The 17,206-nt window shown below is 39.5% G+C and overlaps 1 pseudogene; it reads left to right on the forward strand.

The window, feature by feature from the left end:
- Positions 1–1,360: 1,360 nt before the first annotated feature.
- Positions 1,361–1,478, forward strand: LOC116561630 (annotated as a pseudogene).
- Positions 1,479–17,206: the final 15,728 nt, after the last annotated feature.

Consider the following 17,206-nt stretch of genomic DNA (forward strand, 5'->3'; position numbering starts at 1 on the left):
ATTTGGTTAACAAATAACTCAATTTGTTACCACCTGGGGAGGAACAAAACAGAACCAGATTAGAAGATAACTGGCATTAGATATAAAGGGCATCCAAATTGGAAAGGAAGAAGTCAAATTTTCCCTGTTTGCAAATGGCATGATCTTATATATAGAAAACGTTATACAGACTCCACTGGAAAACAGAACTAATAAACAAATTCAGTAAAGTGGCAGGATACAAAATCAGCATTTAAGAAAATCAGTGGTGCTGCTCTATGTCAGCAGTCTACCAGAAAAAGTGATCTATAGATTCAATGCAACTCCTATTAGAATACCAATGACATTTTTCAGAGAAATAGAAAAAGCAATCCCAAAATATGTAAAGAATCACAAAATATCCCAAAAGATCAAGATTTCTTTGGCTATTTGGGGTATTTTGTGACCTCAAATAGCCAAAGCAATCTTCAACAGAAAGAATACAGCTGGAGGCATCACACTACCTGACATCAAAATATACTAGAAAGGAATGGTAACCAAAACAGCCTGGTATAGACACACAGACCAATGGAACAAAATAGAGAAATCCCGAAATAAATCCATGTGCTTACAGCCAACTGATTTTCAACAAAGTCACCAAGAACACACATTAAGGAAAAGACGTAATTAGCCAGGCGTGGTGGCAGGTGCCTATAATCCCAGCTACTCTGGAGGCTAAGACAGGAGAATTCCTTGAACCCTGGAGGCGGAGGTTGCAGCGAGCCAAGATAGTGCCTTGTACTTCAGTTGGGGTGACAGAACGAGATTCCATCTCAAAAAAAAGGAAAAAGACAGTCTTTTCAATAAGCGGTGGTGGGGAAACTGGATATTCACAGACAGAACAATGAAACTAGACCTCATCTCTTACCACTTCAAAAATTAAAATGAATTAAAGACTTACATGAAAGAACCAAAACTCTAAAACTACCAGAAGAAAATATGGAAGAGACACTTCATGAAATTGGTCCGAGCAAGGATTTTTGAATCAGACCTCAAAAGCAAAGGCAATAAAAACAAAAATAGACAAATGGGATTATATTAAACTAAAAAGCTTCTGCACAGCAAAGGAAATAAAGAGCAAAGAGACAACTTATAGAACAGGAGAAAATATTTGCAAGTTAGGCATCTGAACAAAGGTTAATATCCAGAACATATAAAAAACTCAAACAACTCAATAGCAAAAAAAAGAGAAAATATAAAATTTAATTTAAAAATGAACAAAAAATCTGAATAAGCATTTCTCAAAAGAAGACATGCAAATGGCCAAAAGTATCATCAGAAAACGCAAATGTAAACCACCACAAGATACCATTTCACCTCAATTAGAAAAGCTGTTATCGGCGTCTATGGCCATACCATCCTGAACGCGCCCGATCTTGTGAGATCTCGGAAGCAAAGCAGGGTCGGGCCTGGTTAGTACTGGATGGGAGACGGCCTGGGAATACCGGGTGCCGTAGGCTTAATAAATAAATAAATAAGAAAAGCTGTTATCAAAAAGACAAAAAAACAATGCTGATGAGGATGTGGAGAAAGGGGAATTCATACTCTGTTGGTAGGAATGTAAATGAATAGAGTCATGTGGACAACACTTTATGGAGTTTCCTCGAAAAAGTAAAGATAGAACTAAAGATCCAACAATCCCACCACTGCATAGGATTGAAATCAGTATGTTGAAGAGATATTTGCACTCCCTTATTTATTGCAGCACTATTTATAATAGCCAAGATATGGAGTCAACCTAAGTCAACAGATAAATGGATTTTTAAATGTGGTGATACAGAGAGGAAGGGCTTCCATTTCAGAGGGGTATTGATGGGCTGCAGGGCTGTGGTAAGGACTAACAAAAGAAGGTGGACTTTGAGCTAAGCCTTGTAATTTAGCCCCAGTTTGGAGAAGCTACAGCAAGAATATAAGGAACTTTAATGAACAATGGGCCTGGAATAATCCAAAGATAGTGGAAAGAGAGGTTCATTAAGGAGAAAAATGGGAAATAAAGCTTGAAATATTTTATAAATACACAATGGAAAACTATAAACAACGTATGAACCTAGAGGACCTTATGTTAAGTGAAATAAACCAAGCACAGAAGGACAAACACTGCATCATCTCACTCATAAGTGGAATCATAAAAGCTAATCTCATAGAAGTAAAGAGTAGAATAGTGGTTAGCAGTGCCTGGGGAGGAGGGGGGGATGAGGAGAGGTTGGTGAATGTGTACGACTTTACAGTTAAATGGGAGGAATAAGTCCTTGTGTTCTATTTCACAGGAGAGTGACTATAGTTAATAATAATGTATTATTTATTTCAAAATAGCTGAAAAAGAAGATTTTAAATGCACTCACTACAAAGAAATGACAAGTCTTTGAGATGATAGATATGCTAATTATCCTCATTTGATCATTGTGCAATATATACATGTATCCAAACATCACACTGTACCCCATAAATATGTACAATTATATGTCAATTAGAACAACATAAGCCAGGTGCAGTGTCTCACACCTGTAATCCCAGCACTTTGAGAGGCCAAGGTAGACATATCATCTGAGGCCAGGAGTTCAAGACCATCCTGGCCAACATGGCAAAACCCCATCTCTACTAAAAAAAAGCTTTAATTCCAGCTACTTGGGAGGCTGAGGCAGGAGAACTGCTTGAACCTGGAAGGCAGAGGTTGCAGTGAGCTGAGATTGCACCACTGCACTTCAGCCTGGGTGACAGAGTGAACTCCATCTCCATAAATAAATAAATAAACATTAAAAAAATAAAATAAAAAACTACCAAAAAGATAAATGGCATTGGAAAAGTCAAGCAACAATATTTGAAAATGAAGTCTATTGAATATCAAATAAAGGAATTTATACTTATATTAAAGTCAATAGGGGATGGGTATTGTGTCTCACACCTGTAATCCCAACACTTTGGGAAGCCAAGGTGGGTGGATCACTTGAGCCCAGGAGTTCAAGATCAGCCTGGGCATCATGGTAAAACTCTGTATCTACAAAAAAAATTAAAAATTAGTTGGGTGTTGTGCCATGTATCTGCTGTCCTAGCTATTTGGGAAGCTGAGGCTAGAGGATCACCTGAGCCTGGAGGTCAAGTGCAGGGAGCTGTGATTGTACCACTGCATTCCAGCCTGGGCCACACAATGAGACTCTGTCTCAAAAAACAAAACAAGCAATAAACAAGCAAACTAAAACAGTCAATAGAGAGTAACCGGGCTTTTCAAATGCTAGATTTCGCTGTAGAGAATGCAATCAGCTTTAAGTGAAAATGGCTTTAGGATTATTAATTACATCAGTGTTCAGGGTCCATCTGAGAGGCGGTCTGAGTAGAAACCAGAGACTAGAGATCCCCCTCCAGGTGGGGAGTTCACTGAGGTTGTGGTCATGAAAATGAAAGGAGGAGAGAGATATGAATGGTCTTATGAAGAATAAGAGACTTGTCACTGAATGGATGCACAAAGCAAAGGGGAATAACTACCAAGTCCCTCACTCATTCCTTCATTCTTTCATTCAGCAAACACATCTTAAGCACCCACCACCTAGCAGATGCTACTCTAGGCTCCTGGAATACAGCTGTCCCTGCTCTCCTGGAACTTAAGTGCTAGTGGAGGGGAGACAAATCATAAGCAAGTAAGACACTGTAAATTACATTAGGTGAAGAAAAGAGAACTAGATAAGGGGATAAAGAGGGACAGAGGCTGGGGGAATAGGCATGACTATTTTAGTTACAGTGAGCGGAAGGTCACACTGGTAAGGTTACAGTCAAGCAAAATCTGAATAAAATGAAGAAGTAAGCCATGTGAACATCTGGGGAAGAGCATTTAGGAAGCAGAACAGTAACTGAAAACACAAGAAGTAGGAGTGTGCCAGAAGAGTCCTTTCCAGCAAGGGATTCATTGAGGCTGGAGATGGATGAGCAAGGGTCAGCCTACTGAGGCTGAAGTGGTAGAGGTACCAAGGGCCAAGTCATATTGGTTCTCATGCACCATGTAAATATGAGAACCTGATTCTGCCTGACGTGAGGAAGCTGTAGGTGCATTCTATGTCTAGAAGTGCCATTTAAAAATATCTATTCTAGCTCTTAGGTGAGGTATAGACTAGGGGAGGAAAAATGGAAGCTGAGAGACCAGAGAAGTTTATTTCAGGAAGCCAAGCAAGAATGGCATGGTTTCGACTAGGATGATAGCAACAAATATATGGCCATATTTGAAGTGTGTTTTGGAGGTCAAGGTGGCTAAATTTACTAATAAATTTTATTTAAGCTGTGAGGGGGAAGATGGGGATCCAAAAATGTTCACAAGTTTTCTGAGCAACTTGCAGAAATGAGTTGTGGATTACCCTGGAAGAAGCAGGTTTGGGGGGAAGTAAACCAAGGGTTCTTTCTGAGACATGTAAAGTTGAAGATGCCTGTTAAACATCCAAGTGGAGATGTCAGGTAGGAAGTTGAATATAGCATCTAGAGTTCAGGGAGATGGAATAGGTTGAAGATATAAATGGGGGAGTTCAGCTGCTATGATCTCCCCAGAATTTATGTGTTGGAACTTAACTCTCCAATAGGATAGTATTGACAGGTGGGGTCTTTGTGAGGTGATTAGGTCATGAGGGCTCCACCTTCATGAATGGGATTGGTGCCCTTATAAAAGGACCTAAGGGGGGGCTTGTTTTCCTTTTCCACTATATGAGGATTCAGTGAGAAGACACCATCTGTGAGCTGGAATGAGCCGTCACCAGGAGCAGCATTTGCTGGTGTCATGATCTTGGACTTCCCATTCTCCAGAATGGTGAGCAATAAATTTATATTATTTCTAAATTATCTAGCCTAAAGTATTTTGTTATAGCATCTTGGATGTACTCTGACACTCACCTACTGTATTTAAAGCCATAGAAGTGAACAAGACCATTCAGGGAATGAATCTACGAAAAAAAGACTCTAACATCAAATGGAGTCCCAGGGCAGTCTTCCACTTTGATGTCAAGAAGATGAGGAATGACAAGTAAAGAAAATTGAAAAGAAGTGGTGGGAGAAGATCCAAGAATGTGGTTTCCTGGAGGCCAAGAGAAGAATATGATTCAAGCAGGATGGAGTGATCACTGTGTCATGTTTCCTAAAGGTAAAACAATTAAGAACTGAGAACACATCATTGGGCTTGGCACTGAGAGGACATTGGTGACCCTTATCAGAAAGGTCCCCAGGAGTAGGAAGAATAAAGCCTGTTGGGATCAGGTTGAAGAGAGAACTTTATCAAAGTGTTTTGCTGTAAAGGAAAACAGAGAAAAGGGTCATTTCCTGGAAAAGACGGGTGCTGGGTTTGAGGTGCTTTTTGTAGTGGGAGAAATTGTAGCATTATTTTATGCTGATGAAAATGATCTAATAGAGGAGGAAAACCAACAAGGGAAGAAGGAGAATAACTACAATTACAGGGAAAGACTCCCTGAATAGGCAGGAGAATACAGAGAATCACTGGAGGTTGGTTAACTAAATCAATTATGTCTTATAATTTGAGAGATTATTCAGGTTTTGCTTCTTTTCATATTTCAAGTTAACAGCGGGGTCTCTGGATGTTATCTGTATCTTCTCCCTATTTTTAACTAAATTGGATTTATATCTAATGCTTCTTGTTGCAAATTATGGTGAAAAAATTACTTTAAATACTTTAAAATGCCTGTTTGAGGGTAAGAGATAGGGATGATGTGGGAGAGGGGGCAAGACATTGCAGCGGCATAAATGTGGTTTTATTGGTGATATAAGGGAATTGGATGGTTTATCTACAGGTCTAATGGGATGGTTTTGAGGGCCCTAAATCATTGCTTTACACATACCACACCAGCTTCAAAAGCCTTCCATGACTCTTACTGTGTAATGAGGTTGTTTTAATCAGGGACTAGATATTGAAGTCCTCAGCCTATCTCTGGACTTCTCCTGTACAACCTTGGACATATTCCAATTTACTCATCTGTAAAATGGAGATAATAATGCCTACGTGTCATGTTTGTTGTAATGATTAAATAATACAATATGTATAAACTGTTAAGATAATATTGGGCCAACAGGCTGCGGTCAGTAAACTTTAGTGGATACTATAACAGCTATTACTGACTTAGAGGACACTGCGGCAGCCTCTCTAGCATTTACCAAAACCCCCGTGGTTTCGGTGGTGCTGATTCTACCTCTAACTCCTCAGGTAAACCATGAAAGAAAATCTTCACTTTTTGGTTCAAGTTAGAAGAGTCTCTTTTTCATGAGGGCCCCCCTACTCCTTGGGGAGATATATTCATATAAAAAATAGAAAGCACCCCCACAACTCCAGCAGAGATATGTGTTGTCCTGCAAGCATCTGGAGGGTATATTACAGCATGATTTGCGGCCACTCTAAGATGAAACTGCCATTTTGAAAGACTGGCAAGAAATGGAAAGAAACCAGCTCCATGATGACACGTTTGAGTGGCTAGTTTAAGCCAACATTTAAGTCAGTTATGTGAGTTAACTAATTATCACAATATTTAAGCCAGTATGAGTTTTCTATTGCCTATTGTTGTAGTTCATTTCATGCTGCTATAACAGAATACCTGAGACTGAGTAATTTATAATCAAGACATTTATTGGCTCATAGTTCTGGAGGCTGGGAAATACAACATCAAGGTGCTGGCGTGTTGTGTGTGGCAACTTGCTGTATAACAGAAGATGGAAGGGCAAGAGCACAAGAGAGCAAACCCACTCTAGCCATCCTTTTTAATAATGCCATTAACCTATTCTTAAGGGCTGAGCCCTCAAAACCAAAACCCCTTTCATTAGGTCCGCCTCCCAACACTGTCACACAGGGGATTAAGTTTCCAACACAGGAACTCCAAGAAACACATTTAAAGGATAACATCTATGTGTTGGGGGAAAAAAAAAAAAGGGCACAGACTTAAAGTTTAAGATAAGATCCGGCTATTTACTCATAGCTAAATGCTGGGGGGAACAGTGAGCATTCACCATTCAGAAGCAAGGGGACTATTATACTCCATTTCTTTGACTGGCTGCTAGGCTCAAAGTTTATATCCACAAAATGGGAATGTGGGGAAGGGAGTAGTGGTAAAGGTAATGGATTTTTAAAAATAATTTTAACTTTTATTTTAGATTCAGGGGGTATATATGTAGGTTGGTTACATGGGTATATTGCATGATACTGAGGTTTGGTGTACAACTGATCCCATCACTCAAGTACTAAACATAGTACCCAACGTTTGTTTTTTCAGCACTTGCCTCCTTTCTTCCCCCATTAGTAGTCCCAGTGTCTGTTGTTGCCATTTTTATATCAATGAGTAACCAATGTTTAGCTCCCACTTATGGATGAGAACATGCAGTATTTGATTTTCTGTACCTGCATTAATTTCCTTAGAATAGTGGTCTCCAACTACATTCAAGTTGCTGGAAAGGGTATAATTTGGTTATTTTTTATGGCTGCATAGTGTTCCATGGAGTATATGTACCACATTTTCTTTATCAAATCCACTGTTGATGGGCACCTAGGTTGATTCCATATCTTTGCTATTGTACATAATGCTGCTATGAACAAATGCATGTGTCTTTTTTGCAGAATAATTTATTTTCTTTTGAATATATACTAAGTAATAGGATTGCTGGGTCAAATGGTAGTTCTAAGTTCTTCAAGAAATCTCCAAACGGCCTTCCATAGTGGTTGAGCTAACTTACATTCCCACCAACAGTGTATAAGTGTTTCCTTTTCAGTGCAGCCTTGAGCATCAGTTGTTTTTCTGATTTTTAAATTATTATTATTTTTTGAGACGCAGTCTCACTCTGTTGCCCAGGCTGGCGTGCAGTGGTGCAATCTCAGCTCACTGCAGCTTCCGCCTCCTGGGTTCAAGCGATTCTTCCACTTCGATCTCCCCAGTATCGAGGACTTCAGGGGTACGCCACTATGCCTGGCTAATTTTTGTACTTTTAGTAGAGACAGGGTTTCACCATATTGACCAGGCTGGTCTCGAAATCTTGATCTCAAATAATACACCCGCCTCAGCCTCCCAAAGTACTGGGATTGCAGGCGTGAGCCACCGTGCCCGGCCCATTTTTCTGACTTTTTAGTAGTAGCCATTCGGACTGATGTGATGGGTTCCTCACTGTGGTTTTGATTTGCATTTCTGTGATGATTAGTGATGTGGAAAGCTTTTTTCACATTTGTCGGCTACTTGTACGTCTTCTTTTCAGAAATGTCTATTCATGTTCCTTGCCCACTTTTTAATGGGGTTAGTTGTTTTCTGCTTGTTGAATTGTTTAAGTTCCTTAGAGATTCTGGATATTAGACCTTTGTCAGATGCATAGTTTGCAAATATTTTCTTCCATTCTGTAGGTTGTCTGTTTACTCTTTTTATAGTTGCTTTTGCTTTGCAGCAGCTCTTTAGTTTAATTAGTTCTTTCTTGCCAAATTTTTATTTTGTTGCAATTGCTTTTGGGGACTTAGTCACATATTATTGGTTAAGGCTGATGCCCAAAATGGTGGCCTCCAGGTTTTCTTCTAGGATTCTTGCAGCATGAGGTCTTATATTAAAATCTTTAATTCATCTTGAGCTGACTTTTGTATATGGTGAAAAGTAGGGGTCCAATTCCAATCTTTTGCATATGGCTAGCCAGTTATCCCTGCACCATTTATGGAATAGGGAGTTATTTCCCCATTTCTTATTTTCATTAACTTTGTTGAAGACTAGATGTGCACTGGTGCAGGTGTGAAGCTTTGTTTCTGGATTCTCTATTCTGTTGACAATGGATTTTTTTTTTTTTTTGAGACAGAGTTTTATTCTGTTGCCCAGGCTAGAGTTCAGGGTGTGATCACAGCTCACTGCAGTCTTGACCTGTCTGGCTGAGGTGATGGTACCACTTCAGCCTCCTGAGTAGCTGGGACCACAGGTGCATGCCACCACACCCGGCTAATTTTAGTTTTGTAGAAATGGGGTTTCACCATGTTGTCCTAGCTGATCTTGAACTCCTGGACTCAAGCAATCCACAAGCCTCTGCCTCCCAAAGTGCTAGCATTACAGGTGTGAGCCACTGCACCAACCTGTAATGGATTTTTTAGTCATAGTAACTCATAAGACTATCTAGTCATAGCAAAGGGTTATCATACTGCAAAGTATTCTATAGTGTTGAATATAGTTGTCAACTTAGAGAGCTAGTTACAAGAGTGCTGACAAACCCACTTGTCAACAAAGCCATAGTATTTGTCCAAGGAGAGTTAAACTTGAGGGTTCTAATGTGCTGAGACCTTAGCCATTTCTCAAACTATGTGGCATATAACTATCCATTATGGGGATGACTTCTTCTGCACCTACAACCAAAAGAGCCTTCATGGATACATAGAATAAAGTTGAAATTCTCATCCATTTGTCTAGTCCTGTGAAAGCCCCTGGGACAGGTGCTGGAATAAGATGACCAATAAAATCAAAATGCTCTGCCCTCATGGAGCTCATGATCCACTGCAAAAGATGGATATTTAGATTCTAAGTCTCAGAAATCAAGGGATCATACACACAAGCAAAAATGTTAAATCAGCGATAAGTGCCATGGAAGAAAGTCATGTGCTGCAATGGGAGCACATAAAGGAGTCCCGGTCTCTTGTGTATGAGTGTGTTAGTGGAGTGTCACCCACCTTTTGTCCCTCATCCTTCTCCATCTAGCTGGGTGATTTGCTACTGAGGATTTCACTAGCTATTAACATCATTACTGAGTTGTCAGTAGAAACCTTTAGGTAAATCATGAGTAAGTCAATTTCACTACTTCTGAGCAACTCTGTTGGTTTGTTTGTTTAAATCTGGTTGAGAAGGTTAATATCTAACAGAACTTGATGAATACTGGTTTATTCAGTGGTTAAAATATAAAAGTATTGCCGAAAATATGGGGAAACTGGCATACTTCTGCAAGCTTGGGGAAGAGGTAATCTTACACAATTAATTTTGAAGACTACTTGGCAACAACAAAACTGTGTGTGTGTGTGTGTGTGTGTGTGTGTACATGGGCAGGTACTTAGTTTCTCCCATTTTCTATCTGTAAAGTGGAGATGCTGCTCACAGTACCCACCTGGTAGGAGTAAAGAAGTCTATGTATATAAAGGAGGTGCTCTCAATAGTCCTCTTATAACCATATCTTAGCTGGTTTTCTTATATCATTATTCTGAAAAAAAATTTTGTCTCATGTTTTAATTTTCCTTAGGAAATTTTTTTTTGAATAGGTATTACATGAACATGGCAGAAAAGTCAAAAGCTACAAGAGGGTATACAGTGGAAAGTAAATCTTCCCCCCTCCCCAGCAACCAACCAGTTCCCTTTCCTGGAGGCAACCAATATACATGGATAAATGGACAAATGGATAGATGAGTAGACAGATGCATGAATGCGTAAATACACACATGTATCATTTTTTGCTTGCATTATTTTTCTCATGAAATTAAAATATTATTCTCATTTCCTCATGAAGAACAAGAAGGGAGGAAGAGGAGGAAGGGGTGAAAAAGAGGAGGAGGAACAGGAGGAGTAGAAAGAGGAAGAGGAAGAGGAGGAGAAGGAAGAGGAGGAGGAAGAGGAGAAAGGGGGAAGAAGAGGAGGAGAAAAGAGGAGGAGGAAGAAGACGAGGGGGAGGAGGAAGAGGAGGAGGAGAAAAGAAGGGGAGGAGGAAGAGGAAGAAGAGGAGGAGAATGCCTGGCTAGGTCTTTCCTTTTCCTGGCTGATGGAGTCTCTGAGAAATGGAGGAGTGATCTCTGGCTTTCCAAGGCATACCCTATAAAGGCTGGGGGCTCACTCTTGTGTAGAGTCTTCCCAGCCTATCTAGTTACCTCATGATGGGGAAGATGGTTATACAGGATCCTCGAAATCTCTCTCAAAATAGGATTTCGGGGTGGCACAGCTAGTGAGTTCCCCCATCCTGACAAGGTACAAGGTTCCGAATCAGTATTCTTGTTTAATCCATAACATGGAGTTTCTTTCTTATTACAAAATAGGCGCACATTACCTTTTTTTAAAGTCAGAAAACATATACAAGTATAAAAGCAAAACATTTAAATATTTGTAATCCTATGATTTATATGGTTGTTTAATCCTTAAATATTACTATGGATACTGAGCTAATAATTTAAAATAAACTAAAGCAAATTAAACAGGAAAGTTAATATCACATCTAAAAGTCACAATACAAAAAAGGATTGGAAAATATCTCAAATTAATATAGGCATTATTCTAAATAATTTCTAACATTTCTTATAAGATAGAATTTCAATATGATATTTGGATTAACTTAAGTTTCCTTTATCCTCTAGCTTTTCTTGACCTGGATATAAGCATTTGGAAAGTGACAAATATATTCCTTGAGGGATGAATTTTAAAGCAAATCACCTGTGCCAAATAATTTATCGTGTGTGAAAACCAGTCTCGATATTTAATTGCTGGCATTTTGGTTTGTTGCTCTTTTTGCATAAGTTATGCACGGGGTTTGCTCTGGTTCCTTTCTTTGTCTCTGCCTCTTTTAATTCGACAGTCAGAAACCAAGATTGTCACTTCACAGGGAAAAAGAAGACAAGCAGGTAAAACCACAGTAGTACAGATTCCACTATTTGAAAAATGTGATTAAGTGTAGACAGGGGTTGATTTTCTTAAACAAGTCAGTCTTCTTTTACTGTTAGTATGAATAAAAAGCTTAATCAAGATAAAATTCTTAAAATATTTATAATAACAAGCTTGCCTTACTTATTTTTGGAGTCACATAACTTGTTGGTTCATTAAAAAACAACAATTTTTTAACCTAGTTTATGTTATGCATAATATTTATCTCCAGGTATTAAATTCATTTAAAATGAATTCCTTTTTTTTTCTCTGAACTAGTCCAAAATAGTGAGATTTTACTGTATTAAGGGTTCCAGGATTTTATTGGCTGGAAATACTTCTTCTTCTTCTTTTTTTTTGTGGCTTTTGTATCTATCTTTTTTTAAAATCACACAAAAATATATGTTCTTGGGTGTGGTGGCACAGGTCTGTAGTCCCAACTACTCAGGAGGCTGAGGCAGGAGGATCACTTGAGCCCAGGAGTTCAAGTCCAGCCTGGGCAACATAGTGAGACTTCCCCCCCATCTAAAAAAAAAAGCTGTCCATTATTTTTAAAGTTAAAATTATAGCTAAGTTTTAAAATATTTAAAAGATGGGAAGATCTGAACTTGAACCATAGGTGTGTGACAAAGTAGAGATATTTATAAGGAATATTCCATTTAAATTTGAATTTATTTTCTAGGATTTAGGCAGTTAAAACACACAGATTTATCACTGTGAATTTATTTTATTTTAAAATGATTGCACGTTGACTGTGACTACCAAAGTCGCTATTAGTTTTCTTCTCTGTAACCAAATAGAAATAACTAATTCAACCCGCAAGCTGAACTCTTCCTAATTAGTCAGAAACAAGTGCTTTTTAATTCCATTTGTAAAATGTCCAAGGGAAAAGAGTCCCAGTTTGCCTGAATAATCTGTTACTAAATTTCCTCCCTGCTCTTAATAGCTCTACCATAAAGAAGCCCTTCATTACAGTTCATTCAAATCTCTTAAGCCATAACTTAACCCCGTTTCTTCTCCTGGGATTGGTTGTGTTGAATTTATTGCCTTTGATTTTCACTCCCATCAAGACATGTGGCTTGATTTCTAGACTGCTTTGACTTCTTCCTGTTTGATAGCAATCATCAGCCCATGCTTATTTGTTTGGTAGGGACAATTATTTGAGTTCCACACATTCCATACACATCCACAAATTCCACTTATAAACTCAGTTTCTAAAATGGTTTCCACCAGTAGGCCTACTTTTCTGGTAAAAATTGATAAACCCCTATAAAAATTATACAAGAAATGCTCAAATACATTCTTAGTGTAAAAGATTCAAAAATATAAAGTGTGTAAAATAAAACACTAGAGCATCCTCTCTTCTCTCCCACCCCATTTGATTTCCAATCCTTTTACTATGCACACTTTCCGTCTAATTTCTAGACATTCTGTCAGCGTGTTTTGAATTTTTTCCTCCCCAGACTTGATTAGGCCTTATTTTCTCTGTGTAGCACTAGAAGAAATGCAGATTCATAGACTCAAACAGACAGTTAAGCATCTGTCAAAAAAGACTCTTACATCTTCTTATGGAGGCTGGGCACTCAGGTCTAGTAGCTGCCACATATATGTGTGTATGTGTGTGTGTGTATATATATACATATATATATATATATATATTTTTTTTTTGAGGCAGAGTCTTGCATTTTCACCCAGGCTGGGGTGCAGTGGCGCCATCTCGGCTCACTGCAAACTCCGCCTGCTGGATTCAAGCAGTTCTCCTGCCTCAACCTCCCAAGTAGCTGGGATTACAGAGGCCCACCACCATGCCGGGCTGATTTTTGAATTTTTAGCAGAGACGGGGCTTCACCATGTTGGCCAAGCTGGTTTCGAACTCCTGACCTCAGGTGACCTTGGCCTCTCAAAGTGTTGGGATTGCAGGCGTGAGCCACCTTGCCCAACCAAGTAGCTGCTATTTGATCCAGACTTTGTGTCATACCTAAAAGTAATATGAAAACATAAGAAACAACATCTAGAGTCATATTCCTGGTCCATTGCATTCGGTGTCCAGCCTGTGGTAACTGGACTAGGACTCACCCATACAGAAAGACATGATAGTCGTCCTCAGGGAAGCCCCACCCACCTCCCCAAAAGAGCTTTGCTCAGCTTCCATTACCCTTGACAGACTTGCTCCATTTAAATGATCTTTCTTAGTGTTGAGTGACCTTGGGAACTTCACATAACATCAGGGGCCTCATTTTCATCAGGTATAAATCAGACAGACTGTGCCATTTCTAACTTTCCTCCATGCTTCTACATGTTCTTAGAATCCTTATCTTCCTTAAGTGAGAGGTTAGAATGTGACAATGATATTACAATAGTAAGGCTATTCAAAAACACATAGCAAGTGTTTTCCTCTGGGAAACTTTTTGCCATGTTTTCTTATTTAAAATATTAATCAAGAGACCTCGACACCAATGGCTATTTAGTGTTTGAAATCTACAACCTAGAACTGAATTCCCATTCTGGGGCTGGAGAGAACTGAGGAGTCTGCACTAGGCTATAAAACCTCAGCCAGGGAATGCAACAACCAAGGGGAGAGGCTGGATTCTAGCGGAGGAGAAAAGCAAAAGTCAAAGTCAAGAAAAAAATAATCAACCAAGTCCCACAGCTGAGGCAAGGCCTTTGAAGAGAAAGAAAATCATACCTCAAAAAAGACCAGTAACAAGCCGTGTGTATGGTGGCTCATGCCTGTAATCTTAGTGCTTTGGGAGGCCGAGGCAGGAGGATGACCAGGTGTGGTGGCATGTATCTGTCATCCAAGCTATGTGGGAGGCTGAGGCAGGGGGCTTGCTTGAACGCAGGAGTTCAAGGCTGCAGTGAGCCTCTAAAAACTAAAAATAAAAAAAGATTAGAAACAGACTGGGAATATCAGACTGGGGAGGAAAGATAGTGCCACAGTAGAGAATACCAGGCTGGCCAAGGTCTGTGTTGGTTATCTATTGCTGTATAACAAATTACTGCAACATTAGCTGCTTAAGGAAGCAAATACTTTCTTATCTGCTGTCTGAGGGTCGGGAATCTGCGATGAGCTGGCTGGATGGTCTGGGCCAGGGTTTCTCAGTCTGTTGGCTGCAGCCATAGTCTCTGAATTCTTGACTTCAAGCTGGAGGATCCATTTGCAAGCTCACGTGCAAGGGGTTGGCAGGAGGCTTCCTCTCCACGAGGCCCTGTCGGTTCGTTTGTTCACAACATGTTTCCCCAGTCAGAGATCTGAGCACGATTCTGCTAGAGAGAGACCAAAACGAAAGCAACAGTGCTTTCATAAGGGAATCTCAGGAATGACAATCACTTTTTCCAAATTCTTCTGGTCACAAACACCAACCCTAGCACACAGGGGCCATCTTAAGGGCTGGCTACCACAAGTCCCGGGTTGCAGCCTATCTGTTTGGGAACAGCTTTTTTGGCATTAAGAAAAGGAAAACTCAGTGTGGACTTACAATATGAACAGAAGCTCCACGGAGTGTGAGGAGCTGAGCTCAGACTTAAAGGTAACTAATGCTGGGGTCGGCAAACAAGGGGAGGTGGATGGGATTATCTGCCTGAAAAAATTCAACAGAACTGAGCAGTTGTAGTTGAACTTCTTCTGGAAAAGGACTAAATGCATACACTTAAAGCTTTTTGAGATGGATGGTCCCTGTTGGAATCACCCAACTCGGCATTGTAGCATGTAAGCAGCCATAGACAAAATATAAATGGATATGCTGGCTGTGTTCTGTTACAACTTTTATTTGGCTGGCGCAGTGGCTCACGCCAGTAATTCCAGTACTTTGGGAGGCCGAGGTGGGCGGATCACCAGGTCAGGAGTTTGAGACCAGCCTGGCCAATATGGTGAAACCCCGTCTCTACTAAAAATACAAAAATTAGCCAGGCATGGTGGTAGGAGCCTGTAGTCCCAGCTGCTTGGGAGGCTGAGGCAGGGGAATCGCTTGAACCTGGGAGGTGGAGATTGCAGTGAGCCGAGATGGCACCACTGCACTGCAGCCTGGGTGACAGAGCGAGACTCTGTGTCTCAAAAAATAAGTAAATAAATACATAAATGAACTTTCACTTATGGACACTGAAATTTGAATTTTATATAATTGTCATATATCACAAAATAATATTTATTGGATTCTTTTATACCATTTACAAGTGTGAAAGTTGTTCTTAGCTTACATGCCATACAAACATAAACTGTGGCCAGATTTGGCCTGTGGACTGTAGTCTACAGATTCTGGAGGCAGAATGAATATGGATGGCCAAAGCTAACCAAGACCTGATTGGAACAGGAGCCATACAGCAAAGTGCTGTTTTTCAGGATAAGTTTTATCATCCTAATATGGTGAATATTTGATGTTCTTCATCAAGTAACCAATCAAAACATGTAAGGTCCTCTAAAATTGTTTATAAGCAACTTTAGGGGTATTGCAGGAAATGGAACCAGACCAGATACGAAGTTTAATCAAAAATTGTATCATCTTCTAAAAACAAAAATCCAGAGGTTTTTGTTTGTTTGTTTGTTTGTTTTTGACATGGAGTCTCACTCTGTCGCCAGGTTGAAGTGCAGCAGCATGATCAAGGCTTACTGCAACCTCCAACTCCCTGGTTCAAGCGATTCTCCTGCCTCAGCTTCCCGAGTAGCTGGGATTACAGGCACGCACCACCACACCCAGCTAATTTTTCTATTTTTAGTAGAGACGGGGTTTCACCATGTTGGCCAGGATGGTATCAATCTCCTGACCTGAGGTGATCTGCCTGCCTCAGCCTCCCAAAGTTCTGGGGTTATAGTGTGAGCCACTACGCCTCTCCTAGAACTTTTTTTTTTTTAAATTAAAATGCTATCAAATGTTTTATTCTATCAAACTTACATGTTGAAGATTTTTGCATTTTTTTGATAAAATAAAATAAAAACTAAATTGACATAGAAGAGTAGTACCCTCTTATCTGTGATTTGGCTTTCTGTAATTGCAGTTACCTGAGGTTAACCACCATCAGAAAGTCTTAAGATACTTTGAGAGAGAGAGAGAGGGAGAGAGAAAGAGAGAAAAACCACATTCACATCACTTTTATTACAGCATATTGTTATAATTGTTATATTTTGTTATTAATTATTATTGTCAATCTTGCATTATGCCTAATTTATAAGTGAAATTTTATCATAGGTATGCAAGTATAGGAAAGAAACAGAATATATAGGGTACCGTACTATCCAAGGTTTCAGGCATTCGCTGGGAAGGGTCTTGGAACTTATGTATCCCTGAGGATAAGGAGAGATTACTGTCATTAGAAGAATGTATGTAATTTAAGCCAAAACAAAGAAAGCCACAAGGATTTGAGGTTAAGAATAAATATTAAAATGACTGAAGTTTTGAGACAAATGTGATTTCCCAACAATAAAGACTTTGAATTCCTGCATCAACCTTAGCAGAATTCTAAGTAACAAAATATTTAAAGGATGCACTGATACAAGTTGTTGTGATGGCTGGGGCAGAAATTTGGTGATGTCTGAACTTCTGCTCTTTTGAATTCTGTTTTATCCTTTAAAAAGATGAGAAATACAATAGAAAAAAAATATGCAT

The sequence above is a fragment of the Sapajus apella genome, unplaced genomic scaffold, assembly GCF_009761245.1.
Source record: "Sapajus apella isolate SASKATOON/1434 unplaced genomic scaffold, GSC_monkey_1.0 scaffold29, whole genome shotgun sequence".
In the NCBI taxonomy this organism is placed as follows: Eukaryota; Metazoa; Chordata; class Mammalia; order Primates; family Cebidae; genus Sapajus; species Sapajus apella.